Here is an 18494-nt window from a genome sequence, read left to right on the forward strand (position 1 = left end):
ATGTGCGTCATTATTTTCCATCTTATTCCTTGGGATAAATCTAACAATACTGAAACATCCAAGGGATGCCCTGCAGTTCTAAAGGCTAAACAAAATGTTGTCTTGTCTTTCTGCATATAAATTCTATTGCACCTACCTATCACAGTGGTGGCTCTAATGAGTGAAGGACTTGTTAGAAAAGAATTTCAGAGCTGCATTTTGAACTTGAAATTGCAGCTTGGTGTTAGGTGATTGGCAACTCTCACACAAAAAAAGTAAGGTTAAGCTTGTCTATCTCACTCTATTCAGATAATTTGAAATGTTGAAGAAATATATTTTCATATTTTCTATAGCCTTTTAATAGTCATTACATAATATGAATGCTAAGGAGAAAAGATCTTGATTAGTTTTTACTTTTTCTCTGCTTATAATGTTAGTAAAAATTAATACTGCTTGGAAAACTTTCTTCTTGAGAGATTAGAGATTTTCTCATAGTTTCTAAAACATAGAAAAGGTATTTGGTGACATAGAATATGACTTTAACTTGTGAGGAGGTATTGGATTCTTAATTTTCTGCACATTTTTAAAAATATAGGAGGATCTTAAAAATGTTCATGGAAAATGCATATTGTGACAAAACCATGCTTGGCTTTCAAAGTGTTTTTGCATGGAAATAATCTTTTAATTCCATTCCCTGCAGGCTTTTGCAAGTCTCCTCATATGTATTTTGACCATACAAACATATGAATAATTACAGCAATGCCGTAATCTTTCCCACGTCTGCATTGACTTCATGAGAACAGAATCTGGCTGGGGCTCCATTGTCAGCATCCACGCCCCAGCAAACTCTATTAAGGGGATGATTACTAAGAACGTTGGCTGCGATGTGCATTTTGGCAGAATTTATTATAGATAACATTGTGTTTCTGGTGGCATTACAAAGGATGAAAGCTCCATTAACCTGTTAAGCACAGAGGGTATAAAAATGGAAATTGGTAGAAAATCGTGGAGACCAGCGGGGAGGATTTTGCCGCAGTGCTGTGTCCTCTGTAGATGAGGGAGAAGCAGGTAGCTGTTGCTACTGGAGGTAGGTCTGGCCTGGAAGGTGAGGGAGTTTTGGAAACCGACACCTGCTCCAACTCCAGCCTCCTTGGGAAGCCTCTGGCAGCAGCACAGGTGATGTGCCTCCAGTATGGGCAGGTCGCTGGAGACCTTGGCTACGCTTCCCACACATATTGCTCTCTGTAGAGGTCTGTGAAGTCGTATGGTTGTCCCTGGGTGGCCATCTGCGGCCGTTCTGCAGTGTGTCAGTCCTCGCCGGGTGCCTCAGATGTTCTCTTGGAGAACTGGCAGTGTGCGTTCCCATCGTGCGCTTTGGAAGGAAACGTGGGGAGCTGTGCGGTGGAGGCTGCCTGATGCGCACACGATGCAAATGCCAGCCTGCGTGGTGAGCCTGGAGGGGCAGACAGGTACTCCTGAGTGCTCGGGTTGGCTCCAAGCGGACTCTGAAGAGTGAGAAGGAGTCTATCTGGACTCTGTGTTTGCCCAGGAGAAAAGCAAATTATGCTGGTTGATTTCAGGGCAGCTTGAATGTTCACTGTTCTGAAATATCTCCTCTTCCTGTTACTCCTTGTTGGTGAAATTTACCAAGCAAGGACTCCGGCATATTCTTTGCGGTGAAAGCTTTGCCCTTGCGGGCAATAATCTTTGGCAATCTGTTCATGCCAGCAAGGAGGAATGCTTCTATATGCATCAGTACTTTTTTCTCCAAGAAACACAGGGACCTTGAAGGAAAGACAATTTAAGAACATGAAGATGGAAGAAAAGATGAATTTATGTGTGCTTTTGTTTTGACTCATTTATTGAATCATTTGCTCTACAAATACTGTGGGAAGAGACATGGCAGTCACCTGTGACTGAACTCAAGTTCTTACTACACAGAAAAGGTGTTAATATGTTTGAGCGATAATACATCAAGGTGAAATCTAAGTGTTGTCAGAACACAAGATGGCTTCCCAACTGGTCTGGGGCTGAGTTGTTTGCTGACTCCCCAAGGATGCTTTCTCAGTTGTCATCACAGTTGCTGGGCCTATGCTAGCTTACTTGATTCTTGCAACAGCTTTCGTTTCCCATCTCTGTTTTCCAAAGAGGTTAAGTGGTTTTTCCAGGGACACACCCCTGATGCAAAACCGTTGTGAGCTGAGCCAAGCCCCAACAGAATGGCATGGACCAAGGTGTAAAGGAAGGAAAGAGAGTTGGAACGCTTGCCTGAAAGGACCTAATAACTGCTGTTCTCAAAGTACCTGAACAGTTTATTGAATTAAACTTTTCTCCTCTCTCCCAAATTAAAGTCAAAATCATGCTATTAAGCAAACGGCTCTTATAAGAGCCTTCTGTTGAGGTGAGTTTCTTCCACTTAGCAGGTGCACTTTATCTGGGCCACCCAGAGTCTATTCCTTCATGTGGAAGGGCTATTCTTTTTTTTAAAAGATTTATTTATTTATTTGAAAGTCAGAGTTACAGAGAGGCAGAGGCAGAGAGAGAGAGAGAGAGAGAGAGAGAGAGAGAGAGAGAGATGGAGAGGTCTTCCATCCGCTGGTTCACTCCCCAGATGGCCTCAATGGCCGGAACTGTGCCTATCCGAAGCCAGGAGACAGGAGCTTCCTCCTTGTCTCCCACATGGGTGCAGGGGCCCAAAGACCTGGGTCATCTTCCTCTGCCTTCCCAGGGCACATCAGAGAGCTGGATTGGAAGTGGAGCAGCCGGGACTCAAACTGGTGCCCCCATGGGGTGCCAGTGCTGCAGACCAGGGCTTTAACCCACTGTGCCACAGCGCTGGCCCCAAGGGCTATTCTTTTTCGCATAAATGATATAATACCAGTCAGTTTCTTTCAATTTGAAAGAAATCAAATATTTATTCCATTTTTTCCTTGCTCCATCCCCACTTTATCTATTGTTCTTCTATAAGAACTATTTTTTTTCCTTCTGGAATTGCTACACTACATTAACATATTGTCTTAAAGTTCCTTTTAGATGACTTCACTGTGCATGTGTTGCTTTTGCCTGACCAGCACCCACCTCTGATACCAGCATCCTGTTTGGCCTCTGGGGAAGCACCTCCTGCCAACTTTCAGTGTGGTAATTGGGTGGGGCAAAATGTTCCCAAGGACCTAAGTGATTTAAGCCTGGCCAATCAGAATGCTCTTTCTTTAAATCACCCAGGTCAGCTCCATGTCATTCCAGCCTGGGTCTCTTATGGAAACTTCTGAAAAGGAGAAGTTTTCCTTTGCATTTACAAATAGAACAGGGGATGAGCTTTCTGCAGTCAGAGGCCGTCCTGCTGCTGTGCTTCAAGGAAGAAAAGCTGACAGAGGGTGAGTGGTAGCTCCTGAAAACACCGCTTGACTGCCTAAGTCCAGCTGCACCTGGGAAATCCAGATCATTGCTCTGTGTAAGCCAGTTTACATTGGCTTCCTGTACCGCAACTGAAAAAACCCTGGTTGATCTCAGCCCTTTGCCAATAAGGGACCTGAGCCAACTAAGAGAGCAAGCACCCGAGTCACCTAGATTTGCCAAAGTTCACCAGAAGAGAGGTTGCCCAAACCCAAGAGTGTAGGTGCAGCAGGATACTTTATTAAACAGGAAGAAATAAGGAAGTTTCTTGATCATGGATTGTGTTGGGGTATTGAGGTGAATGAAGAAGTGGATGGAGCCTGGTGTGGCCTGGATTTATACCACAAAGCGAACTCCACAAAGGCAGCAGCCACAGCTCCATTCCCTTCATTACTGTATTCCTACCACCAAGCCCCATGTATGGCAGCTGGAGAGAACTCAATGCATTACTGATGAAAGAAAATCTGGGGACCTGGAGCCGAAGGCATCATGGAAATTCATCACTTCATTATCTGACTGTGCTGGTTATCACGATGACAAAGTGGGTCACATTTAATCTTTGATCAATGGTGTAACTTTGTAGGTAGACTGAGTCACAGGGCAGAGAGGTCAGCACATAAGTTTTTTTTTTTAAGATTGACTTGAATTATTTGAAAGTCAGAGTTATAGAGAGAAAGATCTTCCATCTGTTGGGCCAGGCATAAGCCAAGATCCAGGAAATTCATCCGGTTCTCCCACGTGAGTGCAGGGGCCCAAGGACTTGGACCATCTTCTGCTTCTTTCCCAGGCGCATTAGCTGGGAGCTGGATTGGAAGTGGAGCAGCCAGAATATGAACTGGTGCCCGTGTGGGATGAGGGTGTGGCAGCTTTACCTGCTATGCCACAATGCTGGCCCCAGCACACAAGTTTTAAAGTTGGGTTTGGAACTAGGTGCTAAGATTTCCTTGCTTTATGATCTTATTCCATCCACTTTCCTGGAGGCTTCATTTCCTCACTTGTAAACCTGAAAGCATAATATTTGATGTGTTGTTATGGAGAGTAAATACGATCAATAAATGCAAAATCTTAGAGCAGTCTTTGGTATGTGGGAGGGGTGGTTAACGTTTTTATTCTTTTTATTGTTCATGCCGTTGTAATTATTATGACTGAGCAATTGAGCTATAGACAGCACTAAGTCATCTTTACCCTCTTGAATTTTTTCCACATTATTTCTGATACTGAGCCACTCAGATCTCCTAGATGTTGTCTTTTCTGTGCAATGCAGTTGTACAGAAATAAGTTTACATATAAAAGCACTTGGTCCATTTAAAAGCACAATGAGAATGCAAGATGAGATTACTTTCTCTTACTTCACACGGTTTTGTGATTTGTGCTTTTGGTGTCTCTTATTTGGCCGGCATGACCTTAGCTCTCAGAGTCGCCTTTTTAAGTAACACCAGGGGGAAATTATAAAATGTAAGCAGATTCCTGGGCTGTTCCCCCAGAGATTCTGAGTGAATAGGTCTGGAGTACAGACTAAAGGTGCACTGGTTAATAAGTTGTACTGTTGATGCTAAGTCAGGTAAAGCTGTGGCCATCCTTCGAGGAGTCCTGCCATGAGATCTATGAATAATTTGAAGCCTGCTATGATCACTGCAGTATTCTATGTCCTGCTCGGTCCTGAGGCCATGGTTGGTGAAGCTACTAGGAGAGCTGCGGCCCACTGGGCATCGTCACTTCTATTTGTAGCTGAGTGGAGCTGGCAGCAGGCATGGGCTGGCAGTGGCTTCCAACACACTCCTTGTCAAAGCGCATACTGTTTCTGCAGCTGGCATTGAGTCCCCGTACATCCCAATTATAACAGTATTACTGAGTCTTGTGACAGGCACACATTTCATCACCTTGGGGGCCTGGGCAGAGCATGTTTGCTGTGGCGTGGCAGCTCTGTTCTCTCTTTTCCTGGTATTCATCATTGCTTAAGAATCTCATCGGGCCTGCTTGGCACAGAGCATTTGTAGTCCCTAACCTGGGCTGTTGGGAGCCCAGAACAGGACAGGGATTATGTAGAAGCTGCAGGTTGTGGAGCTGCAGGTCGTGTCTGCTGTATGACACTAATTTCTGCAGCATTTCTGCTATTAAAGTTGTCACCTAGTATCATGATCACCAGGTTTTGCCCTCTTTGACCGAGCCTGGGTGCCTCCGCAAACCTTTGCTACTCTCGGATGCACATGGCTGATTCTCTGTCATTTGATGGAACTATAGGGTGCATTTCACACCCCCTGTGTAACACAGAGTTTTGACTTCAGCATTCTTTTTTTTTTCCCTCTAAGGAAAGTAATAGGGCTTAACATATATTCAAAGTGCCAATGCCTACTAATCTGGTTTAAAAACCAGGTAGCAAGTTGATACAGAAAAGTGTATGTTGAGAGTATCTATGATTTTGGGGAGTAGTGTGTTATTTTTAAAAGTTACAGTTAATCAAGGTGAAGATAAATCAATATCTTTCTTTTTTTACGTATGGCTATTCTGACATGAATGTGAGATTAAAGAAAGCTATTGATAACACGTTTTTCTTTGAGGTCAGTATTATTTGTTAGCTGATATCCATTGGAAAAAACATGATTCCTGGTGGCAAAATCTGGAAGCACAGGCTGACTTCAATAAATATAAATAAGAGGATTGAAAGGCAAACATAAATTTTGATAATAAATATAGTGCTAGTGGTGTAAAAGACACATGAATTTTAACCTACTTGGGGACACTTCAAAATGTGGAAATAATGGGATGAAAATAAAAGTTTATTTTAGCGCAAAAATTTTGAAATATGTCTTTAAATAACATGCATTTTCCACGAACTTTTTGATGATTTCTGTTATATAAGCCTATAGCAGAACCTATGTCATAAAATAAAGGAACCTTCTCTACTCCATTCTGATAAAACACTTGGGTGACTACAGCTAACCATACGGTTATGTGCTATGTCAAGAGCTAGAGGCTCCAAACATAGCTCAAATGATCAAATCACTGCCTGATATGATCATTTGACACTGTGGGCAAGTATGACATGCTATTTTTTAAGTGACATATTTATTTATTTGAAAGGTAGAGTTACAAAGAGGGAGACACAGAGGAGCGAGAGATCTGCTACCCACAGATGCACTCCCCCAATGGCTGCAACGGTCGGGACTAGGCAAAGCTGATGCCAGGAGCCAGGAGCTTCATGGGGTCTCCCTTGTGGGTGCTGGGACCAAGCACTTGAGCATCAGCTGTTGCTTTCCCAGGAGTATTGGCAGGGAGCTGGATCGGAAGTACAGTAGCTGGGACTCAAGCTATGGCTCTCATGGGATGCTGGCATTGCAGACAATGACCTAATCCACTGTGCCACAATGCTGGCCCAGAAAAATATTACAAGTTAATCAGATTTTTTAAAAGATACACATAGGGGCTGGCACTGTGGCATAGTGGGTAAAGCTACCATCTGCAATGCTGTCAACCTATATGGGCAACAGTTCGAGTCGTAGTTGCTCCATTGCTGATCCAGTTCCCTGTTAATGCGCCTGGAAAAGCAGCAGAGAATAGCCCAAGTATTTGGACCCCTGTACCCATGGGAGAGAGACCTGGATGAAGCTCCTGGCTCCTGGCTTCAGTCTGGCCCAGCCCTGACTCCTGTGGCTAGTTGGAGAGTAAAACAGAGAATGGAAGACCTCTCTTTCTTTCCCTCTTCCTTTCTCTGTAACCCTGCCTTTCAAATAAATAAAATGAATTCTAAAAAAGTTTGATTTACATAGTTTTCACATGAAAGATCTTTTAAAAATCAAGGAAAAAGAATAATAACTAATAATCATCAGTAATTATTGATTATATCATATATTAATTATATTACATTTTAATTATATATTTTCATTATCAACATTTAATTATATATTATAATTATATTATATTTAAGATTATATATTACAATAACATCATTTAATATATAATTATAATACATTATACTTATATTAATATATTATTAATAATATCAATTATATATTAATTATTATTAATAACTAGTGTAAGGTAAAATATTAGGTCAGCAAGGCTCATTAGTGAGTACACTAGAATTTACATTGGCTTCTGCATCTTTTGTAGATTGAAATACCACATGATATTTTATACAATAAAAATTGATTTGTTAAGAAAAAGGGTAACATGTTTCTACAATGCAAAAAAAAATGAGGAACACAAATAAAATATCATATTGGAGTGTTCTGCTCTCGGTAACTTAAGGGGAATGGAAGGAATGTAGAACAGTAAAAATGGCATAAACTTTATTCAAAGACAAGAAAGAGTATTTGGGGACATTCAGAAACCAAGGGTTATCCTGTCTGCAGGGGAGAGGGATGTGATTCTGACTTACAAAAGGCCTGCAAAATCGGATGTAAACCTTAGCACGGACTGTGCGAATGTGATCCCTTCTCTCCGCCATCCCCTGTAGCAGGAAGCAGGGACTTGTGCCTCAGAACAGGAGTGGTGGACTTAGATGCAGAGCTGGTGTTTCAGGAGGGACAGTGAAAGGCAAGGCAGCCAGAGTGGCCGGCCAGCGTGGGAAGGGTCCCAGTGTTTGGTGAGTTTCCTAAGCCCTGGAATACTGTGATTCAGCCTCCTTATAGCATCGTGCCCACGAGGGACAAACAATCGCTGTGAGAAAAGTTCTCAATGCAAAGGTTGAAAGAAATGACCGTTGGGGACCAATGTGTGGCACAAAGGGTTAAGCTGCCATCTGCAGCTCCAGCATCCCATGTGTGTGCCAGTTTGAGTCCCGACTGTTCCACTTAACAATCCAGCTCCCTGCTAACGTGCCTGGGAAAGCGGCGGAAGATGGGCGTGGGCCCCTGCACCCACATGGGAGACCTGGTTGGAGTTCTTGTCTCCTGGTTTCTGCCTGGCCCAGATCCAGCTGTTGCATCCATTTGAGGGAGTGAACCAGCAGATGGAAGACCCACCCCCCTCTGTGTGTGTGTGTGTGTTCTTCTCTCTCTCTAACTCTGCCTTTCAAACAGATACAATAAAATATTAAAAAAGACAGTTGAATTTAGAGCAAAGTGGCCCTGTAGGAAGTGACAGGTGATGTGCTCTGATCTGAAGTAAATTTCCTGCCGGAGAGGTGCCACCTGGACTGCGCAACAGTGGGTGACTAGCAGCCTCCACTGGGGCCGTGGCGAAGCGAACACTTGTGCAACAACGTCTCATCGCCAGCTGTGTTAGTGATGGTGAACACTCATTTCTTGAACCATGGCAGGTAGTAATGATTTCCTTGTTCTTTCAAAATATTGAGAAAGTGATTTTTCTCTTTTAAATTTTTCATGTAAATTTTTAATTAAATAAATTGAGTAAACTCAAGTAAATTTTAAATGTAAATTTTGAAAAATAGTGGCACAAGTCACATAGCTTAAAATGTGCCATTTTTATCACTGTTAATTATGAAGTTCAATAGCGTTGAATGCATACACACTGTTGTACAACCATCACCACCATCTGGCTCCAGAACTCATGGTTCCCGACTAAACCTTTCTACCCATTCAACACTAGTCCTCATTCCTACTGCCAAGCAACTTACTTTATGATTGATCATATAAGGGGCTGGCGCTGTGGCACAGTAGGTGACGCCTCTGCCTGTGGGGCCAGCAGCCCATATGGGTACTAGTTCACGTCTCAGCTGCTGCTCTTCTGATCCAGCTCTCTGCCTATGGCCTGGGAAGGCAGTGAAAGATGGTCCAAATGCCGCTGCATCCACCTGGGAGACCTGGAAGAAGCTCTTAGCTCCTTGCTCTGGATTGGCCCAGCTCTGGCTGTTGCAGCCATTTGGGGAGTGAACCAGCAGATGGAGGACCTTTCTCTCTGTCTCCCCCTCTGTCTATAACTCTGCCTCTCAAATAAATAATAAAATCTTTCAAAAAAATAATAATAGATCACAAAAGAAATCTTTCATGGGTGCTTAGTAGTTTTTGCAAGAGAAGAGATTTAGTTATGGTAACTGTATTTTAAAGAAAAATTATGAACATTTATTATTAGGTAACGAACATGGTTGCTCATGGATGCAGGTTCTAGGATGGGTGGGGAAAGACGTGTCACAAAAGTTTTAAAGCAAACTTGAAAGCAGGGGACATGGCTGGTGTTGTGGTCCAGTGGGTCACACCACCGCTTGTGACACTGGCATCCTATTTTAGAGCAGCAGTTTGAGTCCTAGCTGCTCTACTTTGGATCCAGCTCCTGGCTAAGGTAGCTGGGAAGGCAGGGAAGATTGGCTCAAGTGCTTGGGCCCCTGTCATCTATGTGGGGGATCCGGAAGAAGTTCAGGCTCCTGGCCTCAGCCTGGCCCAGCCCTGACTGTTGGGACCACTCTCTCTCTGTCTCTCTCTGCCTTTCAAATAAATACATCTTTAAAAGAGCAAAAATAAAGCAAGGAGTAGTTAAACCTAAAGAGGTGATTATCCCTGTCCCCAGACTCTGGGTCCATCTGAAATCCTCCTTTGGGAGGATTTTCTCCCCAGTAACTGCATTGTTGCTAGGATGTAACAGTAACAGAGGCAGTAGTTGGGCTACTGGATGGTTGGTTTGGAGGTAGCAAACTGATGAGGAATTTCACATCACCGAAGCTCATCTGTAGCCTGCTGTCTTCTCTGCTATTATGTTTTGTGTTTCTAATTACCGTAGTTCAGGCATAGATTTAAAATATGACTAACTTTGATGAGAAGTCTTCAGCATTCTTTATTCAACTCTGAATTATTATACCTATTTATAAATACCTGCTGTTTATTTTTGTAAAACTACCAGTGCTATTTTTATCCTTGTTTATTGACTATAACATGAAAATAAAAGTAGCTTCATTAGCATATAAAGTTGTCTGCAAGTTGTATACAAAAATACCTCAAAAGCTGACATGGGTATTTAATAATGTAAGTCAAGTACTTTTCCAGGTAAAATGTAGGTGAGTTTTTCTTGTTAAAAATGTATTTGTCTTTTCTCACTGAACTGTTAGCATTTCTCTTTGCTCTTATTGTTCTGTAGCTCACTAAACTCTGACCAGGTTAGACCTATTTTTATCCATATACTTTGCATTTTACTTGAGGGAAATTCTCAGTTATTATCCTTTCAAAGAAAGCCGATCTTGGCTTTCCATTTGGCATGTCAATCTATTGCTGCATTCTGAGTGGATTCATTAGTTCATCTTCTGATTACTTGAATCTCTATTTGTTTTAATATAGAAGTTTCTGAAAAATTCAGTAGATCCACGTTTCTCTTAAATTTCCAATTGGTTCTATTGTTCAGTTTCATTGATTTGTTTTTGTGTATTGGGTTTCATCCTTTTTCACTTTTTGAAGCTAAAGCTATTGTTACAAGGAGTTTAAAGACTTCCACCAATTTCGAATTCTCTAAAACTTCCTATGGTATTGGGAGTGAATGAGCCTCTGGAGTGTAGATTTTTTGGCTCCTTGTCTCAGTATTAATTCCTAGGGCCTTTAGAATGATCCATCCTAAATGTATGTCTTTCATTATGCCTTATGCTCGTTACTCCACGCATTGTGCTTTTAGGGTGCTTTTCCCTGGCCTGGGAAGCTGGTGCAGACCCGAGCGCGGAGCTGACAGGAAGCACAGCTTGGGTGGTGAAAGTGGGAAATCCTTTGGTCTCCCAGCCTCTGCGAGTTCAGAGCTTTACTGAAGTGTAGCCTTGGGCAATGGCAGCTTGGGTCAGCTTCACTGCCAGCATCCCCGGTGAAGGGTGCCTATTCTTAGTCTCTACTTAAAAGGGGTCTGTAGCCTGAACTCTACTTCTGAGCCCATGGTCTTTGGAAAGGGTGGTTTTATCTTTTCATTAATTAATTTGTAAAAAGCTTTTGCTGTCTTTGGAGTGGAGGAAAAAATTTCAAGGTGTGGCCCAACAGTGTCAATTTACCTGTGAGTACTCAAGTATCTGTAGGCAGACTCTCAGGAGAATTAATGCAAAAATCTATTAATCCACTTAGTAATTCAACTTGTCTCTTTGACATCAACATTTGATAACTTTTTTTTCTATGTGTTCCATTTGAAATCTGGGATGTGGATCAGTTGATTTAGAGCAAAGTTCCCCTAATTATTATCACGTGAGTATTTCGATGGAAAAGGTAAGAGATACACGACTGATATGAGACAGACTAGTCTCTCATAGCTAGGTGATTTAGATTTAAGATCTAGAGTCCGTTATTTTGGTATTTGTGTACATTTTATGCAAAAGCAATTTTTGGCTTGAATGACTTGGATAATTATCTCAGTTTTCCACTTTAATTTACTTACGTAGAAAAATCGAGGTTGAGGAAAAATGCTTGGTGACACACATTATAATAAGGGTGAAAATTAGAAATAGCAATCATAATCTGTGATGTTAAGACTGTGAGAAAAATTAAAACTAGTTAGCTTGAAATTTCAAGTGTATCAGTGCCCGCAGTCAACAACTTTGCAAAGTTTTCTTGGACATATTTCTTTTACTAATGAGTTGTCACAAGTGCTTAATGTCAACAGCCAATAAGGTGGTTCTTTGGGAGATTCAAGAACGGTTGTATTTGCTTGAAATATTGAGCATATGAGTCAGTCACAAAAGCTGGTACAGTGATTAAATTGGAGCAAGAGTAATGAGGTATAAACATCACACTCAGTAACTAAATCTAAGAGTGATGTTTTGTTGAGCTGCCAAGAAAATTAAAATGAAATATTCCCAAGCAACTTTATGAATGGTATAGAAACCTTCTGACAACAGAATCGGGTTGTTATCCCGTTTTAAAATTAAGTGTTCAGCCAGATGTCAGCAAATTTGATGAAATGGAACTGGAAAAGATTTGTGCCTTTAGTTCTTAAAGATTCAGTTTTGCTGAGGCACGATTTGCCCACATCTTGCCCTAAGGAAACTGTGTGGGAACAAAAGTCGAGAGAAGCACATCATACTTTTCAATGATTTGCACAGAAAGAATATCTGTTCTAGGAATGGACAGAAAAATCAGAGTTGGGTGAACTGTCTTTGAAGAAGAGTCTGGGCAATTGAGAAAAATATTTATGCACACTGCTGGCTGAGGAATTCTGACAGAACTTTCAACCTGATTTGGCACACAATGTAACTCTTCCAGGCACAATGCACTATTTTCATAAACAAATCGAACTGCAAGATTCCTGGCTGCTGTTGTACCATTTGGCTGACCCTGACTATACAAGATATTTTAGCCTAGGTTCTACGCGGTATGTTTTTCAGAAAAGGGAAGATATTTAGTGATTCACACAGGGATTATAAACATCATTTCTTTTTTAAAACATTTTATTTATTTATTTGAAAGACAGAGTTGCAGAGAGGCAGAGATAGATAGATGGATAGATAGATAGATAGATAGATAGATAGATAGATAGATAGGTCGGTCTTCCATCTGCTGGTTTACTCCCCACATAGCTGCAGCAGCTAGAGCTGTGCTGATCCGAAGCCAGGAGCCCGGAGCTTCTTCTGGGTCTCCCATGTGGGTGCAGGGGCACAAGGACTTGGGCCATCTTCTACTGCTATCCCAGGCCATAGCAGAGAGCTGGATTGGAAGGGGAGCAGCTGGGACTCCAATCAGCACCCATTTGGGATGCCAGCACTGCAGGCGGCAGCTTTACTGCTATGCCACAGCGCTGGCCCCATGAACATCATTTCTAAAAGTAATGATTAATTGTTTATTTTTGTGTTAACTGGAAACATCGCTGAATATATTTCTTTGGCACTTTCCATGTCATCAAATCATTATAATCTACTTTTGGGAAACTAATTAAGATTCCTGAAACATTCACTGGCCCTGTAGCAACATGGCTTGACAATGCCCCATCTTTTTAGTGTGAGGTCACTGGAATTTTCTCATCAGCTCTCTCTGCTTCCAATGGAACCATTCACTTGTGGCTTATTGTTTCTTGTGTACTCCCACAAAATTTTGCATTCTGAGATCAGAATATTTATATTTTGTGGTCTTCAGACACAATGAATATACCTAAAAGAAAATAATATAGTAATCCATTTTGCATTGTTTAGTGGATACATTAAGTGTTCCAACACTTCTCTGTTCCTAAAGAAATCTGAGAACTTGGTAAGAATGATGGGTGGGACTCTGCTCAACTAAGGCATGGGGGCGATGCCTCTATGAACAATATATTAACAATAATGTTAGCTAAATAGTGAGGTTCAAAATCCTCTGCCATATTCGTAGGTTCTTCTATTTTCTATCCTTCATCAATTGCATACTGAGCTTTGAATAGTAATATCAAAATCTTAGTAGCATTTCTCTACATCTCTTTGATCTAATGAAGAGTATGAACAAGAATAATTTAAACTGGGAAGAACTGGACAAATCACTGATTATATGGAATAATGACAAAAATGTAATTTTACATTTATAACATAATAACAATGTGTTTTACAGTAACCCAATAAAATTTCCAGCTTGTCAACAGGCTGACAGATTTTAATACCTAACCATTCTATTCTAAAATTATTATCAGGGGTGGGCATTTGGCATAGTGATTAAGGAGCCACTTGGGTGGCCAACGTCCCATTTGGAATGCTTGAATTTGAGTCCTGGGTCTTCTCCAAATTCCAGCTTCCTGCTGATGCACACCCTGGGAAGCAGCATGTGACGGCTTTAGTTTGATCCCCCCTTGCAAGTGGGAGACCTGGATTGAGTTCCTGGCTGTCTCCATTGGCCTGGCCCAATTCTGGCTGTTTTTTATGTATCTGGAGGGTGAACCAGTTAATGGGAGTTCTCTGTCTGTGTCTCTCTGCCTTTCAGATAAATGAAATAAATAAATAATTTAAAAATGGCTAATTGAAGCCCGCGCCGCGGCTCACTAGGCTAATCCTCTGCCTTGGGGCGGTGGCACACCGGGTTCTAGTCCTGGTTGGGGCGCCCGATTCTGTCCCGGTTGCTCCTCTTCCAGTACAGCTCTCTGCTATGGCCCGGGAGTGCAGTGGAGGATGGCCCAAGTGCTTGAGCCCTGCACCCCATGGGAGACCAGGAGAAGCACCTGGCTCCCAGCTTCGGATCAGTGCGGTGCGCCGGCCGTGCCGGCCATTGTGGGGTGAACCAACGGTAGAGGAAGACCTTTTTCTCTGTCTCTCTCTCTCTCACTGTCCACTCTGCCTGTCAAAAAATTAAAAAAAAAAAAGGCTAATGGAAAAGAGAATGGGAATATAAGTTTATATAGATATTATTTTCATACTAATAGAAAACTAAAAATTTTAATCTGATGATCTGAGATTTATATCAAAACCATAAAAATGCATCTTCATATATTTTATTTCCTTAAAATTTTAATTAAAATGTTTCAAATATTTATAAAGAAATAAAAGTCAATATACCCCATGTACTGAACACACAATTTAAGAAATAATACATTGTTTATGAAATTAATGATACAAGAAATCCTCTCTGAATCCCCCAATCTCCACTTCTATTCTTTGAGGAAATCATGTTCCTGAAATTGTTATGTAAAATTCCACGCACTTCTCTATATGTTTGTATCATACATATGATTTAATTTCATGTACTATTCTACTAAACTGATGCATACTTCTACCCATTGGTTTTATTGCTTAATATAATAAATACCTGAGATTCATCATGGTGGTATAGGTAGTTCCATTTTATTCATTTTCAGGGCATTGGGTAAATGCACTGTCATTAATCTCTTCTGTATATGGACATAAGCTATTTCAATTTTTTCAGTATTATAAATAACACTGCCCAAAGCAATCTTGTGCTTGTACCCTTGTATCATTCATGAAAGTTTCTGTAGGGTATATAATTAGAAGTGGAATTGCTGGATTCTTGAACATTCCATCTTCAACTGTTGCTAACAATTGTCAAGTTTTTCAAATTGTCCCAATTTACACAGTCTTGATGGTGAAGGAATTTTCACTTTTCTGTCTTGTCAACTCTTTGTATTGCCAGATTATCTTTTCTTAAATCTGGTGAGTGGGTAAGTGGCTCTTTCTACATTTCAGAAGAACCCAAGCCCAATTTAATCTCTGACATAAGTGCTCCTGTTTCCTTTGCTGTGACTTGGTGAGCTGGTACTTTTTGCTCAGCTTTTTTTTTGTGTGTTGGTTGTAAGAGTGAGCCCCTTATTAGTAGACAAACACTTGTAATTTTGAGTGTTTATATATAAGTATATATGTAAAATAAGTATATATATATATATAAGTATATATAAAATAAGTACATATGCATGCATACGGACAAGAGTACTTCCAAGAGTCTGGAAAAAAGGAATTAAAACTGTGGATCTCCATGAATATTTTGAAGCATCCGTGTGTGTGTGTGTGTGTGCGTGTATACACATGTACACAAATACACACATAGAAATGGCTTAGGATGATATTCAGCCCTGGGTACTGGAATTAAGAATTTTTTCCTTTATAAAGTCTATCTGTAGTCCCTATAAATGAATTTGAACCATAAGTGTGTACTGTTTGATTTCGTACAAAACAATTAAAATGATTTTTAATTTTTAAAAAGACAATGTTTCCTTGTGTAAATGAACCATATTTATTTGTCTATTCTTCTATGATCATTATGACCATTAAGCATGGCTCTCTGGTTATTTTTGGATAATACAACTTGTGCTGTCCCAGCTGTCTTCACATTAGAGATCATTAATTTCTGGTCCTATGATTTCTGTAAAATAAATAATCTTAAGAATTGAAATCACTGGAGGTCAGCACTGTGGCGCAGTGGGTTAATGCCCTGAATCGCCAGCATCCTATATGGGCACCAGTTTGAGACCTGGCTGCTTCACTTCCGATCCAGCTCCCCTCTATGGCCTGGGAAAGCAGTAGAGGATGGCCCAAGTCTTTGGGCCCCTGCATCCACATGGGAGACCCAGAAGAAGCTTCCGGCTCCTGGCTTCAGATCGGCGCAGCTCTGGCTGTTGTGGCCAGTTGGGGAATGAACCATCAGATGGAAGACCTCACCTTCTTTCTCTCTCTCTGCCTCTCCTCTCTCTGTGTAACTCTTTCAGATAAATAAATATATCTTAAAAAAAGAATTGAAATTGCTATATCTAATAATGTAATTGTGGTTTGATCTTTTTTTTCTTAACAAAATTGAGGTGAAATTCACCTATCAGGAAGTCATCCTTTTAAAGTGTACAATTCAGTGGTTTTTAGAATACTCAGTTGTACAACAATCTGTAGTTCCAGGAAACTTTTATTGCCCTAAACAAAATCCTAACATGCTTTAGTGGCTACTCTCCAGGTTCCCATCCCTCAGGTCCTGACAGTCACTAAGCCACTTTTGGGCTCTCTGGATTTGCCAGTTCCAGCCATCTCATTTAAAGGGCATCATACAATATGTGATCCAGTGTCTGACTTCTTTGGCTTAGCGTGCTTTTTTAGCTCATCCATGTTGAAGTACACATTAGTTATTCATGTATATGTGTGGCTGAATAATATTCTGTTTTTTGCATGTACTACATTTTTTTTACCCACTCATGAAATGATGGGCATTTGTATTATTTCCATTTATTTTGCCATTAAATACAATATCTAGATGCATGTATTTGGTTCTCTTGAATATATACTTAAGAAGGAATTGTTCAGTCATCTTGTAACTCTTCAAATTTTTGAGAAACTGTCTAGGGCTTTTCCAAATTGTACTATTTGACATCTTTTACACTGAAGTATGAAGATTCTAATTCCTCCACATCTCTACCAGCGCTTGCTCTTGTCTCTGTTTTTGATTATAGCCATCCTAGTGGGCATGACTTGATATCTCATTGTGGGATTTTTTTTGTATTTTCCTAACTACTAATGTTGTTTAGCATCTTTTTTAAAAAAAATATATATAAAAGTATATAAGTGATTATAAGTATTATAAATATATTTATAAGTATACTTTTAAAATATGTATATATATTTGAAAGTATGTATATATACTTCAGAGGCAGAGTTGCAGAGTTACAGAGAGAGGCAGAGACAGGGAGAAAGGTCTTCCATCTGCTGGCTTACTCCCAAAATGGCTGCAATGGCCAGAGCTGGGCTGATTCGATGCAGGTTCAGGGGCCCAAGGAATCAGGCCCTCTTCTACTGCTTTCCCAGGCCATAGCAGAGAGCTGGATGGAAAGTTGGGCAGCGGGTACTTGAACCAGCACCCATAAGGGATGCCAACACCGCAGGCGGCGGCTTTATCTGCTACGCCACAGCACCGGCCTGCATCTTTTCATTTGCTTCTTGGTCATTTGTATATCTTCTTTGGAGAACTGTCTGTCCAAATCCTTTGCCTGATCCAAAAATCAAATTTTTAATTGGATTGAGTTTTAAGAGTTCTGTTTATATTTTGAGATAAGTCTCTTATTGGATATGTGGTCTGCAAAAGACATATTATCTCATTCTACTTTTTTTTTTTCCTCCACTTTCTTCATGGAATCTTTTAAAGTGTAAGAGTTTAAAATTTTATTTTGTCGTATCTTTTGAAGAAACCATTGTCTACTTCACAAAAATTTATGTGCCTGTGTTTTTTTTCTCTAAGATTTTTGTGATGGTAGTCTTTACAGTTTTGTCTTTAATTCATTTTTTGCTAATTCTTGCTTGGATGAAAGTTAAGTTTCTAAAAATTATTTTGCATATAGATATACAGTTATCCTGATACCATTTGTTGAAAAGAATATTTTCCCCATCAAATTGTCATATACCCTGATCGAAATCAACTGACCAAAAGTGTATTTAATGGCATGTTTTGATGAATAGAAGACTTTATGACATATTTTTGTCCATCTGTATTACACCCTGTTAAAAAAATCCTATCCTCTATCCTATGTTTCTAATTATTGTTAATTGTTTTCAGATTTTTTTTTTTACCTGTAAGGCTTTACCTATCTTGACCATACACATTTTTTTTTAAAGATTTATTTATTTATTTTGAAAGTAATCATTACAGAGAGAAAGGGAGAGAGACAGAGGAAAGAGAGGCCTTCTATCTGCTGTTTCACTCCCCAGATGGCTGGAAAGGCCAGTCTTGGTCCTCCCAAGAGGGAGGCAGTGGCCCAAACACCTGGACCATCTTCTACTACTTTTCCCCAGGGCCATTAGCAGGGAGGTTGATCCAAAGTAGAGCAGCTGG

The sequence above is a fragment of the Lepus europaeus genome, chromosome 15 (assembly GCF_033115175.1).
Source record: "Lepus europaeus isolate LE1 chromosome 15, mLepTim1.pri, whole genome shotgun sequence".
Classification (NCBI taxonomy): Eukaryota; Metazoa; Chordata; class Mammalia; order Lagomorpha; family Leporidae; genus Lepus; species Lepus europaeus.